Source organism: Lynx rufus, unplaced genomic scaffold, assembly GCF_022079265.1.
Source record: "Lynx rufus isolate CCGP_SWC_20201006 ecotype Redwood Valley unplaced genomic scaffold, mLynRuf1.p SCAF_14, whole genome shotgun sequence".
NCBI classification, from domain to species: domain Eukaryota; kingdom Metazoa; phylum Chordata; class Mammalia; order Carnivora; family Felidae; genus Lynx; species Lynx rufus.
In genome coordinates this window covers 20,045,869-20,063,662 of record NW_025814828.1, presented here as the reverse complement: position 1 = coordinate 20,063,662, position 17,794 = coordinate 20,045,869, and the positions used below count along the sequence as shown (strand labels likewise).

General features: G+C 41.8%; 1 non-coding gene across 1 annotated transcript; it reads left to right on the top strand.

The window, feature by feature from the left end:
• Window positions 1-12,984: 12,984 nt before the first annotated feature.
• On the top strand, window positions 12,985-13,086 carry LOC124509766 (U6 spliceosomal RNA). Its single transcript, XR_006961532.1, has one exon. It is a non-coding gene; the product is annotated as a U6 spliceosomal RNA (small nuclear RNA).
• Window positions 13,087-17,794: the final 4,708 nt, after the last annotated feature.

Here is a 17,794-nt window from a genome sequence, read left to right as displayed (position 1 = left end):
TAGGCCCCCTCCTCCGCCCGGTGTGTCCCCCTGGCGCCCCGGGTCGGCGCCGCTCACGCTCCGCGACCGGGGAGCCCAGTGGCCTCGCTGCGGCGGGGTCTCCGGCGGCCGGAGTCTCCGTGACAGCGCCCCCCTTCTTTCCACCTCCTCCGCGCTCCCGCCCGCCGCCGCTACACACGCGCCGCTGCCGCCGCCTCGGCCGTAAAGCCTGCGCGGGGCCGCGGTCCGCCGACCCCGCCGAGAGGCAGGCGGCCCGCACCCGACCCGGCCTGGCCGCCCCCCACCATATCCCGCGGGCCTCGGCCGCCCCCCGGGCCCTCCCCGGGGACCTACCGCCTCTCCGCTCCCGTCTTGGCCGAGGCGCCTGCTCGAGTTGTTTGCAGGCCCTCAGACCCCCGCCCGCAGTAAATGTGTTTTCTTCATCCCTGTGGCTGGAGAAGATAAATTTAGCAACCCCCGCCGTCCCCTGCCTTCGCTTAAAAAAAAAAAAAAAAAAAAAAAAAACTCTTTGAAATAAAATGAAAATAGGCTTGCCAGTCTAAATGGGTGTGTGGGCACGAGGAGGGGGAGAAGGGTTATCTCCAGCTACTACCAAGCCGTCTATTTTTTTTTTTTTTAAACAAGCATTCAGTCAAAGGACCTAGCTGGTTTTATTAGTTTGCGGAAAAAAGGATGAGGAAAAGGGTTACCTTTTGAAACTGGTTCCGCACATTGCAATGAACAGGGATTTTTAATGTATATTTTCTATATATCTGTATTTCAGAGTTTGGGAGCCTATGAAATATAAGTCTTGTGTAATTGTTTCATAAATAATGAGTTTTCCACAGCCTTAATATAGAGAGGTAGTAGAATTGGGTATGGATATTTTTTACAAACTACTTAAACAAGCGCTTAAAGTTTAAAAAGATTTAGGAGAAAAAGAAAACTGTATATTTGATTAAACAAGGGTTTATCAACTCCAAGAATGTCTATTTTGTGTTTTCATTAGTTTAAATTTTTATGCTCTTTCCATTCTGAACTTGGGACCCAAACTATGTTTACAAGTTACTAGTTAAACGTTAAACTGTAATCCTTACGTTAATCCAGAATGTGACATGTTTTCTTCAGTTCACTAAATGTTTGACAAAGAGATTTTTAAACAGTAAAGAACACAAAAGTTATCAAACAAATAGCATATTGGTGTGAAGTCTCTTTAAATACAGAGGCCATGTATTTTAGGTTCCTGTCATAACTTTCTAAAACTCCCACAATGCAAGTTGTCCATTCCCTCAGACATTTTACCATTATAAAACCCTTTCAAGAAGAAAAAACAAAGGTATAATAACAATAAATCTCTTGAGAACGTACTGGGAGGCAATTTTCCTCTCCAGGCTTTACCTTTGGTTTTTCTGAAGAGATAAAATATCCTTTCAAAAATGGTGAATGACAGCGTGTCTTCACCATTTATAGAAAATTGCATTAGGTTGTGATACAGACTGTATTCACAGAAAGGTAAATAAAACTAATATTTTTTCAAGTAAAAAATGAGAAATATCTGTACACACTAATACGATTTCAAAAAAGGGTTGATAACCAGTGTTTAAGTACTTTCCAAGGGAGTCCATTAAATGCTATGGTATGTCAAGAATGGGGTCTCATCATCGTGAGAACAGCAGCATGAACACAAAAATCTAATGTCAGCATTCTTGTTAGTTCTTCCATAATCACCATCAAATACTTCTAAGAACACCAGTATAAAGCACTTCAGAAAAGAGTATCAAGGAGGGTAAATAAAAAAGAGGTTTCCTCCATTTAAAAGTCCAGAAGTAGTTTAGGTCTTCAGACTTTTCAAGAGCCCTTTCAAACGTAAGACACTGTTAACTTTGATGGGAAACAAGGAAAGACTGCCCTAGTTCTATTAATTATAGTAGATAAAACTTGACTGCAGTACAACAAATATTCTGTAGATGATTGTACAGATGAACTCAACTCTTTTTGAGTTGTCAAAAAAGGGAAAGTAATTTGTGCTTCAAATCCATTTATGGAAGGCCATAAAGATGTGTATGATAAAAATCATTTTCCTAGAAATACACTCAATATAAAACACTCATGATAAAGTGAAGGAGCAAAGAAGGTATAAGCAGCAGAGATCAGAAATTGTTCAATGTTACTATAACATATAAAATATAGTTTGTGGAAATGTTCACAAAAAGACCAGCAGGACACCTAAGATCACTGAAAGCATTTGGTAATCAAGCAGTGAGTGGTGAAGGACTTGACACCTTGCACTTGAATGACAGCCTATCTTGCACTGATACTTTTGTTCAATGTTTTGGTATTTGGGACCTATAGAATTCTGGACACAGGGAGTAAAAATACGTGGTGCTTGCCCTGGGGGAACTGCAAACAAGGAAGCTGTGTGTGGCAGAATAAAAACATTCTTAAGTGCTTTCATTTTCTCACTTAAATAAACACACAATAGAGGGAAATTTTATTTAGGTAGATGGAGAGCAGAATATTTCAAAGGCATATGCTGTGAATACAGAATAGATGGTTTCAATGCAGTCACATGGATTTTGGTTATGTGCTACAATTTATTTGTTCCTTCAGAGCTGTTAATGTATATCAGATAGTTAAAAGCATCTACTCAAGGTTTTGACAGTGTTTTAATAACTTAACTAAAATCCCTGACATGTTTATAGGTCCTGGAGCCAAAAATAATACAAGGCCTTTCAATCACTTTTCCCAAGAAAGATTAGTCGAAAAGAAGCCATTAAAAAAAGAAGAACAAGAAGAAGAAAAGCTGTTGATTTTCACTCCACATCACTGACTGATAGAAATCCAAATGGGAAACAATAAATTATTGGCTTAGAAAATAGAGACCTTCTTGAATAAAGTTGTAGTAACTCGTTATTTTATATCCCAAAGGTTGAAAAATATTTACTTTCCCCTAGAGAGGCCCTGGTTTTATTGAACCAAGCATGCCCTATAAAAATGAACCATTTATCTGATACTTGATACTTAAGTCATACTTATCTTAACATGAGCAAGTTGCATCATGTTGGAATTCAGCTGGCTATAATTAATGTCAAGTAAGAATTTTTAATCTGAGCCTTTAAGCCACACACCCTCTCCAAGGGAAATAATTTTAAAATAAACAGTGACTGACAATTAGGTGATTTTCAAACAGTATTTTTTTCACACAAGTCATTAGTTGAATAAGACATTGTTTAATTACTGAAAGTCACCAATAGCCAAATTCTCATGGATTATAAATCACAGAACACTGCAAACAAATTAGCTCCACTACAAAGGTGAAAATCAATATGTGAGGCCCAGAAACAATGACCCGTCTGGTGCCCAGACTGGAGCCTCGATATACAATTTTCCACTAAAGGAACCAAGGTTTCTAGGAGAAATGACTGATTCCTGGGCTGAATCAGAAAAGTACAAAGTGAACCAGGAATATCTCCTCATAACAGAAAGCAAGGAAAGAAAATGTCAGAGCTTACTAGGGGTGTGTCAAAAGGTCTCGGGGGGCCAATTTAAAGAGGCTCTAGTTGGCTAAAGATGAAAATATTTGAATGTCAAAATAATAACTGCTATAGGGGCACCTGGGTGGCTCAGTTGGTTAAGCATCCAAATCTTGGTTTCGGCTCAGGCCATGATCTCACGGTTTGTGAGTTCCAGCCCCATGTCGGGCTCTGTGCTGACAGTGCAGAGCCTGCTTAGGATTCTCTTTCTCTCTCTCTCTCTCTCTCTCTCTCTCTCTCTCTCTCTCTGCCTTTCTCTCTCTCTCTCTCTCTCAAAGTAAATAAACTTTAAAAATTAAAAAAAAAAAGAATAACTGCTATGGAATGAAACACATCGAGTATGTTTGTGAGTTTATAATCAGACTTGAAAAATGATCAATTGCACAGCTTTGTGAATGTACTAGAAACTAGTGAACTATACAATTTAAAAGACTGAATTATATACCATGTGTATTATATTTTGAATTTTTAAAAATGATCACCTTTGGAGAGTGGTAGAGAACCAACTCATTGTTTTGCAAAAGTAAAGGGAAAGATGAAGCACTTATCCTAGATGAACTTTTCTCAGGCTAAACAAATAGCTGATAAAGGGAATTTTCTTTTAATAATTCTGCTAATATATGAAAAAGACTTGATGGAATTAGAATGTCACCATTTTGCAACCCCTAATGAATTAATGGATCTAGGCAATGACCATCAATGGCTGCTAACCAGAGTGACAACTAGACATATGCCTCATGACGAAAGTACACAAAGCCAGCACCTAAAAAAATCATACCTGAACCTGATAAACTCTTCAGTTCCAGTTGCCAATTTATAGGTAATACAGGGAACAGAGAAACATATCGATGAAACCTCAGGGATGCAATCAACAAAATTCAGATGGTGAGAAACACTAGAGGACCTGCTTTCTTCAACAAATAAATTATAGCAAAAAATTTAAGAGGAAACCAGTAATAGATAATAAAAGACTTAAAAGAAATTATTAATGGGGGCATCTGGGTGGCTCACTCGGTAAAGCGTCCGACTTCCGCTCGGGTCATGATCCGGTTTGTGAGTTCGAGTCTCGCGGCAGGCTCTGTGCTGACAGCTCAGAGCCTGGAGCCTACTTCAGATTCTGTGTCTCCCCTCTCTCTGCCCCTCCCATGCTCACGCTGTGTCCGTCTCTGTCTCGCAATAATAAATAAATGTTAAAAAAAATTTTTTAATAAAAAAATTATTAATGAAATGTACTGTATGAACTTTATTTCAATCTTGATTCAAACAAACGAGTGTAAAAAAATGATGAGACAATTAGAGAAATGTGAACACTGGATTATTGTCAATGTGAACTGGATATATACTGATATAAACAAATTACATTAGGTGTAATGATGATGTGATTATATCTTCAAAAGGGTCCTTACCTTTTAGAGATAAATTATCAAAATATTTACAGATAATATGATATGCTACTGAGGAAAGACCTATACTCTGAGAACTATAAAACACTGATAATAGAAACTGAAGATGTCACAAACAAATGGAAAGATATATTGTCCTTATGGACTGGCAGAATTTTTTTTTTTCAATTTTTTTTTTCAACGTTTATTTATTTTTGGGACAGAGAGAGACAGAGCATGAACGGGGGAGGGGCAGAGAGAGAGGAAGACACAGAATCGTAAACAGGCTCCAGGCTCCGAGCCATCAGCCCAGAGCCTGACGCGGGGCTCGAACTCACGGACCGCGAGATCGTGACCTGGCTGAGGTCGGAGGCTTAACCGACTGCGCCACCCAGGCGCCCCTGGACTGGCAGAATTAATACTGTTCAAAAGTCCATACTACCCAAAGCCATGGGTAGTATGGGATTCAATGCAAGCTCTACCAAAATACCAAAGCATTCTTCATGGAACTAGAACAAATAATCCTAAAATTCGTATAAAACTACAAAAGATTCTGAATAGCCAAAGCAATTTTGAGAAAGAAGAACAAAGCTTCAAGTATCACAATCTCTGACTTCAAACTATACCACAAAGCTACAGTAATCAAAATCAAAACAGTACAGTACTGGCACAAAAAAAAGACACACAGATCAGTGGAACAGGAGAGAGAGCCCACAAATAAACCCATTCTTATAAGGTCAATTAACCTAAGACAAACGAGGCAAGCATATAAAATGAGGAAAAGAAAATCTCTTCAATAAACGGTGCTGGGGAAAATGAATAGCTACATGCAAAAGAATGAACTGGACCATATTTTTATGCCATACGCAAAAATAAACTCAAAATAGACCAAAGACTGGGGCGCCTGGGTAGCTCAGTTGGTTGAGCATCCGACTTTGGCTCAGGTCACGAACTCGTGGTTCATGAGTTCAAGCCCCACGTCAGGCTCTGTGCTGACAGCTCAGAGGCCTGGAGCCTGCTTCGGATTCTGTGTCTCCCTCTCTCTCTCTCCCTTCCGCTGCTCATGCTCTCTCTCTCCCTCCTTCAAAAAATAAACATTAAAAAAAATTTTTTTTAATGGACCAAAGACCTAAACATGAGACCTAAAATGATAAAACTCCTAAAAGAAAATATAGGCAAAAATCTCTTTCACATCAGCCTTCTCAAAATATTTCTAGATATGTCTCCTGAGGCAAGGGAAGCAAAAGCAAAAATAAACTATTGGGACTACAACAAAATAAGATTTTGCACAGCAAAGAAAACCTTCAACAAAATAAAAAGGCAACAGAATGAACGGGAGAAAATATTTGATATATCTGATAAAGAGTTAATATCAAAATATATAAAGAACTTATACAACTTAACACCAAAAAACAAACAAACAAAAAGCAACCAAACAATGTGATTTAAAAAGGGGCAGAGAAACTGAGCACACATTTTTCCAAAGAAGACATACAGATGGCCAGCAGCCACATGAAAAGATGCTTCACATCACTAATCATCAGAGAAATGCAAATTAAAACACAATGAGATACCTTATATCTGTCAGAATGGCTAGTATCAAAAAGACAAGAAACGACAAATATTGGTGAGGATGTGGAGAGAAGGGAACCCTTTTGTGCCCTGTTGGTGGGAATGTGAATTAGTGCAACCACTGTGGCAAACAGGATGGCGGTTTCCCCAAAAATTAAAAATAGAAATACCATATGATCCAGTAATTCTACTTCTGGGTATTTACCAAAAGAAAACAAAGACACTAATTTGCAAAGATATATGCACCTCTATATTTACTGCAGCATTATCTTCTTTAATTTTTAAAAAACATTTCCTTTATTAAAAAAATTTTTTTTAATGTTTATTTTTGAGAGAGAGAGAGAGAGAGAGACCACAAGCATGCATGAGCAGGGGAGGGGAGGGGCAGAGAGAGAGGGAGACAGAGGATCAGAAGTGAGCTCTGCTCTGATAGCACAGAGCCCAACACAGGGCTCAAACCCACGAACCCTGAGATCATGACCTGAGCCACAGTCAGACGCTTAACTGACTGAGCCAACAGGCACCCCTATTTATTTTTTTAAGTAAGTTCTGTGCTCAACATGGGACTTGAACTCACGACCCCAAGATCAAGAGTCGCATGTTCCACCGACTGAGTCAGCCAGGCGTCCCTGCAACATTATTTATAATAGTCAAGAGATGGACTCAACCTAAGTGTCAACTGATAGATGAAAGGATGAAGAAGATGTGGGAATGAAATGGAATATTACGCAGCCATAAAAAAGAATGAGAGCTTACCACTGCAGCAACAAGGATGGACCTAGACGCTATTGTGTTAAGTGAAATAAGTCAGACAGAGAAAAATAAATACTGTATGATTTCATTTATATGTGGAATCTAAAAAACAAAACAAATGAATAAATAAGCAATCAGAAAACAGAAAGAGACTCATAAATAACAGAGAACAAACTAGTAGTTGCCAGAGAGGAGGTGGGTGGGGGCATGGGTGTGATAGGTGAAGGAGATTAAGATGTAAAACTTCCAGTTATAAAATAAGTCACAAAAATGAAAAGTACAGCATAGGGAATATAGTCAATAATCCTGTAATAACATGGAAAGGTGACAGATGGTGATTACACTTATTGTGGTGAGCATTTGATAATGTACAAACTTGTTGAATCACTATGTTGTACACCTAAAACTAATGTAATATTGTGTGCCAATTGTACTTCGATAAAATGATATGCATTATTCTCTTTGTGTATATACTTGAAATTTTCTGTAGCGAGTCAAAAAAAAAATATGGGGCGCCTGGGTGCCTCGGTTGGATAAGCATCCGACTTCGGCTCAGGTCATGATCTCACGGTTCGTGAGTTCGAGCCCCGCCTCGGGCTCTGTGCTGACAGCTCAGACCCTGGAGCCTGCTTCAGATTCTGTGTCTCCCTCTCTCTCTGCCCCTCCCCTGCTCGATCTCTGCCTCTATCTCAAAAATAAAATAAAGATTTAAAATTAATCGATTAATTAAAAAAAATAAACATACAAAGAAAAAATTACCTTCACATTTCAAAGAATCTTTGGAGCGGGGCAAGTATTACAGATATTTGTTGCTTCCCTTGTTGCTTTTCTGTGGACCTTATAACAGCACTTATTTTTAAAAACCATCAGCATAATTAAACAATGAAATCAACTAAACCACATATGATTAAGAAAACAGCCCTGGTTTTCAAACTTGCAAGCAGTATCTTGCTAAAGATGTGGGCTGCTGGCTCTCAATTCCTAGAAATTCTAATTTTTAGTAGGTACGGTATAGGGCTGAGGAATCTGCAGTTTAACCAGGAGCCTGGGTGATACATAGACAATTGGGCCACACACCAATATACTTTAAGAAACATTAGTACCTCTGGTAAATGCCTCTTTGCCCACATTTATAAGAGTTTTTCTTGGATTATAAAGAAGTAAAATTGCTGGATATGGCACCTTTTCAATATTACTATCCAAAATGAATGTACTAATACATATTGCTTCCAGTAGAAGGAGAGAATTCCCAATTCCCCGTTTCGTAGCCAACTCTTGATGTGCTCATACTTTCTAGTTTTTGCCAAGAACATAACTACCTTACAGAATGATCTTTCAGTTAGCAACATTTGCTAAAGCAGCTCTTGAAAAATCTGCCACATTTTGAACAAAGACTCCTTTTCAATGACATAATGACTTTTCACCCCAAAATTCGTTAACTAAATATGCTAAAAGAAGTGATAATTCAACATTACAGTTTAAGGCAAAAATATTCTCACCAATTACAAGACATAAGAATTCCTCAGCAGAGAATCTCATATGGAACAAATTTGAATTGTGCTCTATGTTTACATGAACCACAAATGTTTTTTGCTTGTTTTTGAACACAGACATCAAGCAAATAGAAACAAACATCCCAAATTGAGAACAAAACAGGAAGAAGCAGCTGGCAGAAATGTGGAAAGTTTCATAACTCTTGAAAAGGTGAGGGGAGCCGAGGACACGGCAGGAATGTGACGGAGTAAAATTAAGGTTCCAATGAAGTGTGAATTGTGCACGTAAGACTCAGGCGATGGGCAACGGAGTCCCCAGTTTATGGTCATGAAACTTCACATGAAAATGCAGTAAGAAGTAGTCAGAGCCTGACATGATCTGGTCCGGTGAGGAGTTGGGAAGGTTTTCCCCGTAAAGAAAGACCCCGTGAGTAGCCAGAAAACAAACGGATTATGAATAAAAGGGTTACCGAGTCCCGTGCTCTGGAGCACAGCCTCTGCAACTTTAAGGCGCACACAACCCCCACCCCGCACCCCCCCCAGCCCCCACCACCGGGGGCGTCGTGAACGTGCTGTTCCGCCCGCAGCGGGGCCAGGACCTCCCGGAGGCTCTGCATTTTCAGCAAGCCCCTAGGCCGGGCCTCCGGGCTGAGCAGCGGGGGTTCCTGGGATCGCCCGCGCGGTCGGTGGCTCCTCGCGCTGACCGCTCAAGTGTGTCGTTGAGAAGTCGTGTGCCGCTGCCAGAAGGACAGTGGGCCGGGCGAGGGACAGAAACTCATTCCCTAAGCGGCCGGGCCGGGGGCGGCCGGTCCCTTGTAGGCCCTTCCAGGGCCTCAGGGCCCAGGAGGCTGGGAGGAAGCCCTCCGGAGATCAATACCGGCACCCACGTCCCCGCCCCCGGGAACTCAACGTTCGGAGGTGGGGAGAGATGGTAGAGACGGGGAACACAGACCATCGCCCACAGACAGGTGCTCACCGCTCCTAGCCAAGAGACGCAGTAACGAAAGCTCGTCGGGGAACCAAGGTTTTCCTAAGCTTGGGGAAGATCTCTCTCTCTCTCTCTCTCTCTCTCTCTCTCTCTCTCTCTCTCTCTCTCTGTGCAGACTGAAAGAGCTCCCCGCACTTCGGGGAAAATCACCTACCCACGCACAGACACAGTTGGCAACAATCTGTAACCACAACTTGGAACTACAAAAAGCCCCACAACCACTGAGGCGGGAGGAAACCGTCGTTCGCTGAGGGCTCAGCCCGTGTTCTGCACGCTCCTCGCGGCTCTACTGAATTCTCTCCCCTAAACCTCACGGCTTCCAACCAAGCCGCGCGCGGTGCCCGCCTTGACGTCGACTGGCCTCGGGAACCCTGAGCGAGTCTGGCGGGAGCCCTGTGCGCTCCAGCCGCCTCCGCTGGCCTCCAGCCCTTGCCGGAGCAGACGGGCGCCTCTGGGCTCCCCGCGGCCCAGTCACCCTGGACGAAAGAGAGTGTCTTCCGGTCTCGCCGCGGAACCGCTCGGTCGGTTGTCTCTCTGCCGCGTGCGTGCCCTCGGGTCGGTGGCGGAGGCCGAGAGGCCGGAGTGAGATGACTGGCCAGAGGCTGAGGCCCCTACGGTAGAAGCCCTGGCAGAACGAAAAGGTCGGAGTGAGGGAAGACGAGCCGATGGATGGAAGGGAGGAAGGATGGCTTGGCCAGCAAGTGCAAAGGGCCCAAGGCGGGGAGGCCTAGCTAGGACTTGCCCCGCTTTACACACGATGGGGGCAAGGACTGCAGAGGTCAAGTAACTTGCCCAGTCACACATCCAGAGCTCTCCACCGCTAGGCTAGAAGGCAACAAAGTCAGTTTGATGTCAGGCTTCTCTGCAACATCAGTCTTCGGCAGAAAATGGACCAACAGCTAGGGTTTTAGAGAACAGGGTTATACCGGAGGATTCCTACGCGCGGCCAAATGGTCTTTCGCAGTAATGGCTGGCAAATACTAAGCACACGCTGGCAGGCACTCTTCTAAGTTTTAAGAGGGCCTCTGCACTACTACACCTGACCTACCAGAGGGTATGATGACACATGTTGCAAGAGGGTAACTGGGTAGGGATAGTGGCCCGTACCCTTCTTACCGTTCTTCTCTGGATATGGAACCTCTGCCCTGTGAGCAAGCTGGAGCAGGAGTGATCAGGTCCCAGGACTACGGCCAGCGGCGCATGCAGTAGAACTTCTGTCCCACAGTGGAGGCTGGACAGGGGATGGAATCTCTCTAATTCTCCTTAAACCTACCTGGATATATAGGTTCTGCAACACCGTTGGAGGTGATGAGAGATGCTGATGGCCCGCCTTTCCTGGAGGGAAACCGTAGTCCTAGAATGGGAGCTGGGAGGAAATGGAGCCCCATCTTTTTGGCTGCATCTTACAAAAGTAGACATTCCATCACGTTGATCTGGGAAGTAGGAAACAGTTTGTGGCACAAATGTCACAGACTCCCAATTAAGTAACAAGTTCATTGCTGAAGTTTTACTAGTAGTAGATTTTCTTGGATAAATGTTTCTCTATTTGCCATATGTGCTTAGGACAATTCCAGAGACTTTAAATGGCTGAGTTTTTTAAACAATTTTCACCAGTTAAATGGTTGTTTCACTGGGGAAAGTGTCCACCAACCTCACCTCCCCGTTGTGGAAGTCTGGACCTCAATCAGGTTTTTTTTAAGGTGCAAAATAAGTTTATTTGATAGTATTATATAAACTCATGAGTCAAACACATTCCATGTGTGTCAATCCACTGCCGTTTTTAAATTTTATTTAAATTTTATTTTTTTAATTTTTTAATGTTTATTTTTGAGAGAGAGAGAGAGAGAGAGAGAGAGAGGAGAGATGGAGTGTGATCAGGGGAGAAGGAGACAGAGAGGGAGACACAGAATCTGAAGCAGGCTCTAGGCTCTGAGCTGTCAGCACAGAGCCTGACACAGGGCTCGAACTCATGAACTGCAAGGTCATGACTTGAGCTGAAGTGAGATGCTTAACCAACTGAGCCACCCAGGTGCCCTTATTTTTATTAGAGAGAGAGAGAGAGAGCAAGCAGGGGAGAGGAGCAGAGGGAAAGAGAGAGAGAGAGAGAGATACAGAGAATTTTAAGCAGCTCTAAGCTCAGCGCAGAGCCTGACATGAGGCTCAATCCCACGACCCTGGGATCATGACCTGAGCTAAAATCAAAAGTTGGATGCTTGGGGCACCTAGGTGGCTCAGTTGGTTGAAAGTCCGACTTCAGCTCAGGTCATGATCTCGCAGTTTGTGAGTTTGAGCCCCACATCGGGCTCACTGCTGTCAGCCTGTCGGCGCTGAGCCTGCTTCAGATCTTCTGTCCCGCTCTCTCTGCCCCTCCCCTGCTTGTGCTCTCCCCCCAAATAAATGAATATTTAAAAAAAAGAGTTGGATGCTCAACCAACTGAGCCACCCAGACGCCCCCCCACACACTGCAATTACTTTTATTGATGCTCAAATTATCCTATGACTAGGGGGAACTTCTTTATTTTTTTTTTAATTTTTTTTCTATTTTTTTTCAATATATGAAGTTTATTGTCAAATTGGTTTCCATACAACACCCAGTGCTCATCCCAAAAGGTGCCCTCCTCAATACCCATCACCCACCCTCCCCTCCCTCCCACCCCCCATCAACCCTCAGTTTGTTCTCAGTTTTTAACAGTCTCTTATGCTTTGGCTCTCTCCCACTCTAACCTCTTTTTTTTTTTTCCTTCCCCTCCTCCATGGGTTTCTGTTAAGTTTCTCAGGATCCACATAAGAGTGAAACCATATGGTATCTGTCTTTCTCTGTATGGCTTATTTCACTTAGCATCACACTCTCCAGTTCCATCCATGTTGCTACAAAGGGCCATATTTCATTCCTTCTCATTGCCACGTAGTACTCCATTGTGTGTATAAACCACAATTTCTTTATCCATTCATCAGTTGATGGACATTTAGGCTCTTTCCATCATTTGGCTATTGTTGAGAGTGCTGCTAGAAACATTGGGGTACAAGTGCCCCTATGCATCAGCACTCCTGTATCCCTCGGGTAAATTCCTAGCAGTGCTATTGCTGGGTCATAGGGTAGATCTATTTTTAATTTTTTGAGGAACCTCCACACTGTTTTCCAGAGTGGCTGCACCAATTTGCATTCCCACCAACAGTGCAAGAGGGTTCAGGGGGAACTTCTTTAAGTTGGCTCCTGAGTCCTTTTGATATGACCCTAACAGTTGTTGACAGCTTTCTTACTGTCAAAATACTGTGTACTTTCTGTTCACTTTGGCAGTACAAATACTAAAATTGGAATGATACAGAGATAAACATGGCCCCTGTGCAATGATGACACACAAATTCATGAAGCATTCCATATTTTTTTTTAACATTTATTTATTTTTGAGACAGAGAGACAGAGCATGAACAGGGGAGGGGCAGAGAGAGAGAGACACACAGAATCTGAAACAGGCTCCAGGCTCTGAGCTGTCAGCACAGAGCCTGACGCGGGACTCGAACCCACAGACCGTGAGATCATAACCTGAGCCGCAGTCGGACGCCCAACCAACCAAGCCACCCAGGCGCCCCAAGCATTCCATATTTTTACACACCATGATTTCAGTCTTAAGTCGAACTTAAAAAACAAAACAAATGAACAAAGAAAAAAAGAGACAAGCCAAAACATGGACTTTTAACTATAGAGAACAAATTGATGGTTACTAGAGGGGAGGTGGCTGAGGGGATGGGTTAAATAGGTGAAGGGGATTAAGAATACACTTATTTTGAGAGCGCCTGGGTGCCCCAGTCACTTAAGCATCCAGCTCTGGATTTCGGCTGAGATCATGATCTCACTGAGCATCAGGCTCCGTGCTGGGTGTGGAGCCTGCTTGGGACTCTCCCTCTCTCCCCTTCTCCCTCTCTCTCTCTCTCTCTCTCTCCCTCCCTCCCTCTGCTGCTCCCCAGCTCATGCACATGCTCACTCATGAACACACTCTTTCTCTCTCACGCACAAAAAAAGAGTACACTTATTTTGGTGAGCACTGAGTAATGTACAGAATTGTTGCATCACTATATTGTACACTTGAAACTAATATAACTGTATGTTAACTATACTGGAATTAAAATACAGTTCATACATACAGTTCAAAATACATACATACATACATACTGTGTACATTACCCACAGAATGCTTTTGAAAAACTGAAAAGTCACACTTACCAGTATCAAAAGGAGTATATATGGCTTCCAAAGAAATGAAGACGATAAAAGCAAACACTCAAAAGGGAAAAAGAAATTTAAAATTCATAAAAAAATTTTTTTAAATAAGGAAACATTAAAAATAGCATAAATATATGACATTTATAATAAAAAATGTATTAGTGATCATGATAAATATAATAGAATCTACTCCCCTATTAAAAATTAAAATTCAGGGGCGCCTGGGTGGCTCAGTCAGTTAAGCATCCGACTTTGGGTCAGGTCATGATCTGACAGTTCATGAGTTCAAGCTTCACATCAGGCTCTGTGCTGACAGCTCGGAGCCTGGAGCCTGCTTCGGATTCTGTGTCTCCCTCTCTCTCTACCCCTCCCCCACTTGCACTCTGTCTCTCTCTGAGTCTCAAAAGTAAATAAAATGTTTAAAAAATATTTTTTAATTAAGATTCATAGGGGTGGTTGGCAACTCAGTAGAGCATGTGACTGTTGATCTTGGGGTTGTAAGTTTGAGTCTCATGTTGGGTGTAGAGATTATTTAAAAGTAAAATCTTGGGGCACCTGGGTGGCTCAGTCGGTTAGGCATACAACTTCAGCTCAGGTCATGATCTCGTGGTACATGGGTTGGAGCCCCATGTCAGACTTTATGCTGACAGCTCAGAGCCTGGGGGCTGCTTCAGATTCTGTGTCTCCCTCTCTCTCTGCCCCTCCCCTGCTCTCATTCTGTCTTTCTCTCAAAAAATAAATAATAAACATTAAAAACTATTTTAAGTAAAATCTTAAAAAATAAAAAGATAAAAATAAATAAAAATTAGGATTCACAAATTGGATTAAGAATTCTATTTTATGTTATTTAAATGAAACACAAAATGAAACAAAAATAGTAATGTAAAGGAAGGGGAAATATATAAAAGAAATGCAAATTTAGAGGAATCAAAATGTACTTACAAAACAAATGTACTTACATTAGTACAATTTGACATTAAAAAAATGACCTTGAGGAGCGCATTGGTGGCTCAGCTGGTTAAGTGTCCAACTCTTGATTTAGGCTCAGGTCATGATCTCACAGTTCATGAGTCTGAGCCCCACACCGAGCTCTGCGCTGCCAGTGTGGAGCCTGCTTGGGATTCTGTCTCCTCTCTCTCTGCCCCTCTCCTGCTCATGCTCTCCTTCTCTTTCTAAAATAAATAAACTTAAAAGAAAAATAAAATAAAATGACACTGAAATTTATAAAGCCAAAATATGAAGAAGGATAGAGACTCACTTAACAATATGATTAATAAGTCTCATTTTAATAGATTCCTGGAGAGAAACATGTATTGAATAGTAGATGATATACCGTTTTTGTTTCCTAGTGCCCATGCAGCATTCGTAAAACCTTGAATATATAGCTGTACTAACAGTGGCATGTAAGCAGAGTTCAATTGCTAAAGAAGATTCACAGGACCCAAAGTGACAAGGCTTACAAATGTAAAAAGTTTATTACAGGGGAAGGACATGTTACAGCAAGAGCACAGAAGTCAGACTATACATCCCAGCATATGGCTCACAGCAGGGCCTGGTGAGGCCAGGTGCAGTCTCCTATGGTCTTCTTGTGGTCCTACCAAACTGCATTCATCTCATATCTTCCCTGCCCCAACCCTAGAATCAGCCATTTCTTTAAGGAGCCCTGAATTCTTTTATTGGAGAATGGTATTTAGAAACAAAGATCTGGGGGCTAGGTGTGCTCATTGCTGCTGGCGTGTCACTGATTCCAGACCACTGCAGAAGCCAGAGCCAGAGCCAGAAAATGTATCTAAATATACTACCTTATGTATACATACATATCTATATTTCTGTATATTATCTACCAACTATAGTACATTTATGTACAGTTCTTTTTATTGTTGGTCTTCCATTCCCTGGTCAAAACACCATTTTTTCTTTCTTTTTTTTTTTTTTTTGTAATTGAAGTATAATTGACATACAACATTATATCAGTTACAGGTGTACAACATAATGATTTGATATTTGTATATACTGCAAAATGATCACCACAATAAATCCAGTTAACATCTGCCACACTACACACATTTCTTGTGATGAGAACTTTAAAGACTTCCTCTCAGTTATGTTCAAATATGCAATATGGTATTACTAACTCTAGTCACCATGCTGTACATTATATCCCCATGATTTCTGTATTTCATAACTGGAAAAGTTTGCACATTTCGACTCCTTTCACCCATTTTGCCCACACCTCACCCCTCTCCTCTGGTGGCCACCAATCTATTCTCTGTGTCCATAAACTTAAAAACAATTTTTCCAAGTTATTTAACTTTCCCACCTGCCTTCTTCAGTGAAGTTATGCCATCCATTTTTTTGTTTTGATTTTTAATTTATTTATTTTTTAATTTACATTCAAGTTAGCTAGCATATAGTGCAACAATGTTTTCAGGAGTAGATTCCTTAATGCCCCTGACCCATTTAGCCCAGCCCCCCTCCCACAACCCCTCCGGTAACCCTCAGTTTGTTCTCCATATTTAAGAGTCTCTTCTGTTTTGTCCCCCTCCCTGTTTTTATATTTTTGCTTCCCTTCCCTTATGTTCATCTGTTTTGTCTCTTAAAGTCCTCATATGAGTGAAGCCATATGATTTTTGTCTTTCTCTGACTAATTTCGCTTAGCATAATACCTTCCAGTTTCATCCACGTAGTCGCGAATGGTAAGATTGCATTCTTTTTGATTGCCGAGTAATATTCCATCGTATATATATACCACATCTTCTTTATCCATGCATCCATCGATAGACACTTGGGCTCTTGCCATACTTTGGCTATTGTTGATAGTGCTGCTCTAAACATGGGTGTGCATATGCCCCTTCAAAACAGCACACCTGTATCCCTCGGATAAATACCTAGTAGTGCCATTGCTGGGTGGTAGGGTAGTTCTATTTTTAGTTTTTTAAGGAACCTCCACACTGTTTTCCAGAGTGGCTGCACCAGTTTGCATTCCCACCAGCAAAAGAGATCCTCTTTATCTGCATCCTCGCCAACATCTGTTGTTGCCTGAGTTGTTAATTTAGCCAGTTGTGTCTCATTGTGGTTATGATTTGTATTTCCCTGATGTTGAGTGATGTTGAGCATTTTTTCATGTGTTGGTTAGCCATCTGGATGTCTTCTTTAGAGAAGTGTCTATTCATGTCTTTTGCCCATTTCTTCACTGGATTATTTGTTTTTTGGATGTGGAGTTTGATAAGTTCTTTATAGATTTTGGATACGAACCCTTTATCTGATATGTCATTTGCAAATATCTTCTCCCATTCCATCAGTTGCCTTTTAGTTTTGCTGATTGTTTCCTTCACCGTGCAGAAGCTTTTTATTTTGGTGAGGTCCCAATAGTTCATTTTTGCTTTTGTTTCCCTTGCCTCTGGAGTTGTGTTGAGTGAGAAGTTGCTGTGGCCGAGGTCAAAGAGGTTTTTGCCGGCTTTCTCCCCGAGGATTTCGATGGCTTCCTGTCTTACTTTTAGGTCTTTCATCCATTTTGAGTTTATTTTTGTGTATGGTGTAAGACAGTGGTCCAGGTTTATTTTTCTGCATGTTGCTGTCCAGTTTTCCGAGCACCACTTGCTGAAAATACTGTCTTTATTCCATTGGATACTCTTTCCTGCTTTGTCGAAGATTAGTTGGCCGTACATTTGTGGGTCCATTTCTGGGTTCTCTATTCTGGTCCATTGATCTGAGTGTCTGTTTTTGTGCCAGTACCATATTGTCTTGATGATTACGGCTTTGTAATACAGCTTGAAGTCTGGTATGCCATCCACTTTTAATACAATCAGATTATTTTGTCAGACTCTGCATTTCATCCTAGGATCACTGACAGAATGGTTTTTAAAAATTTG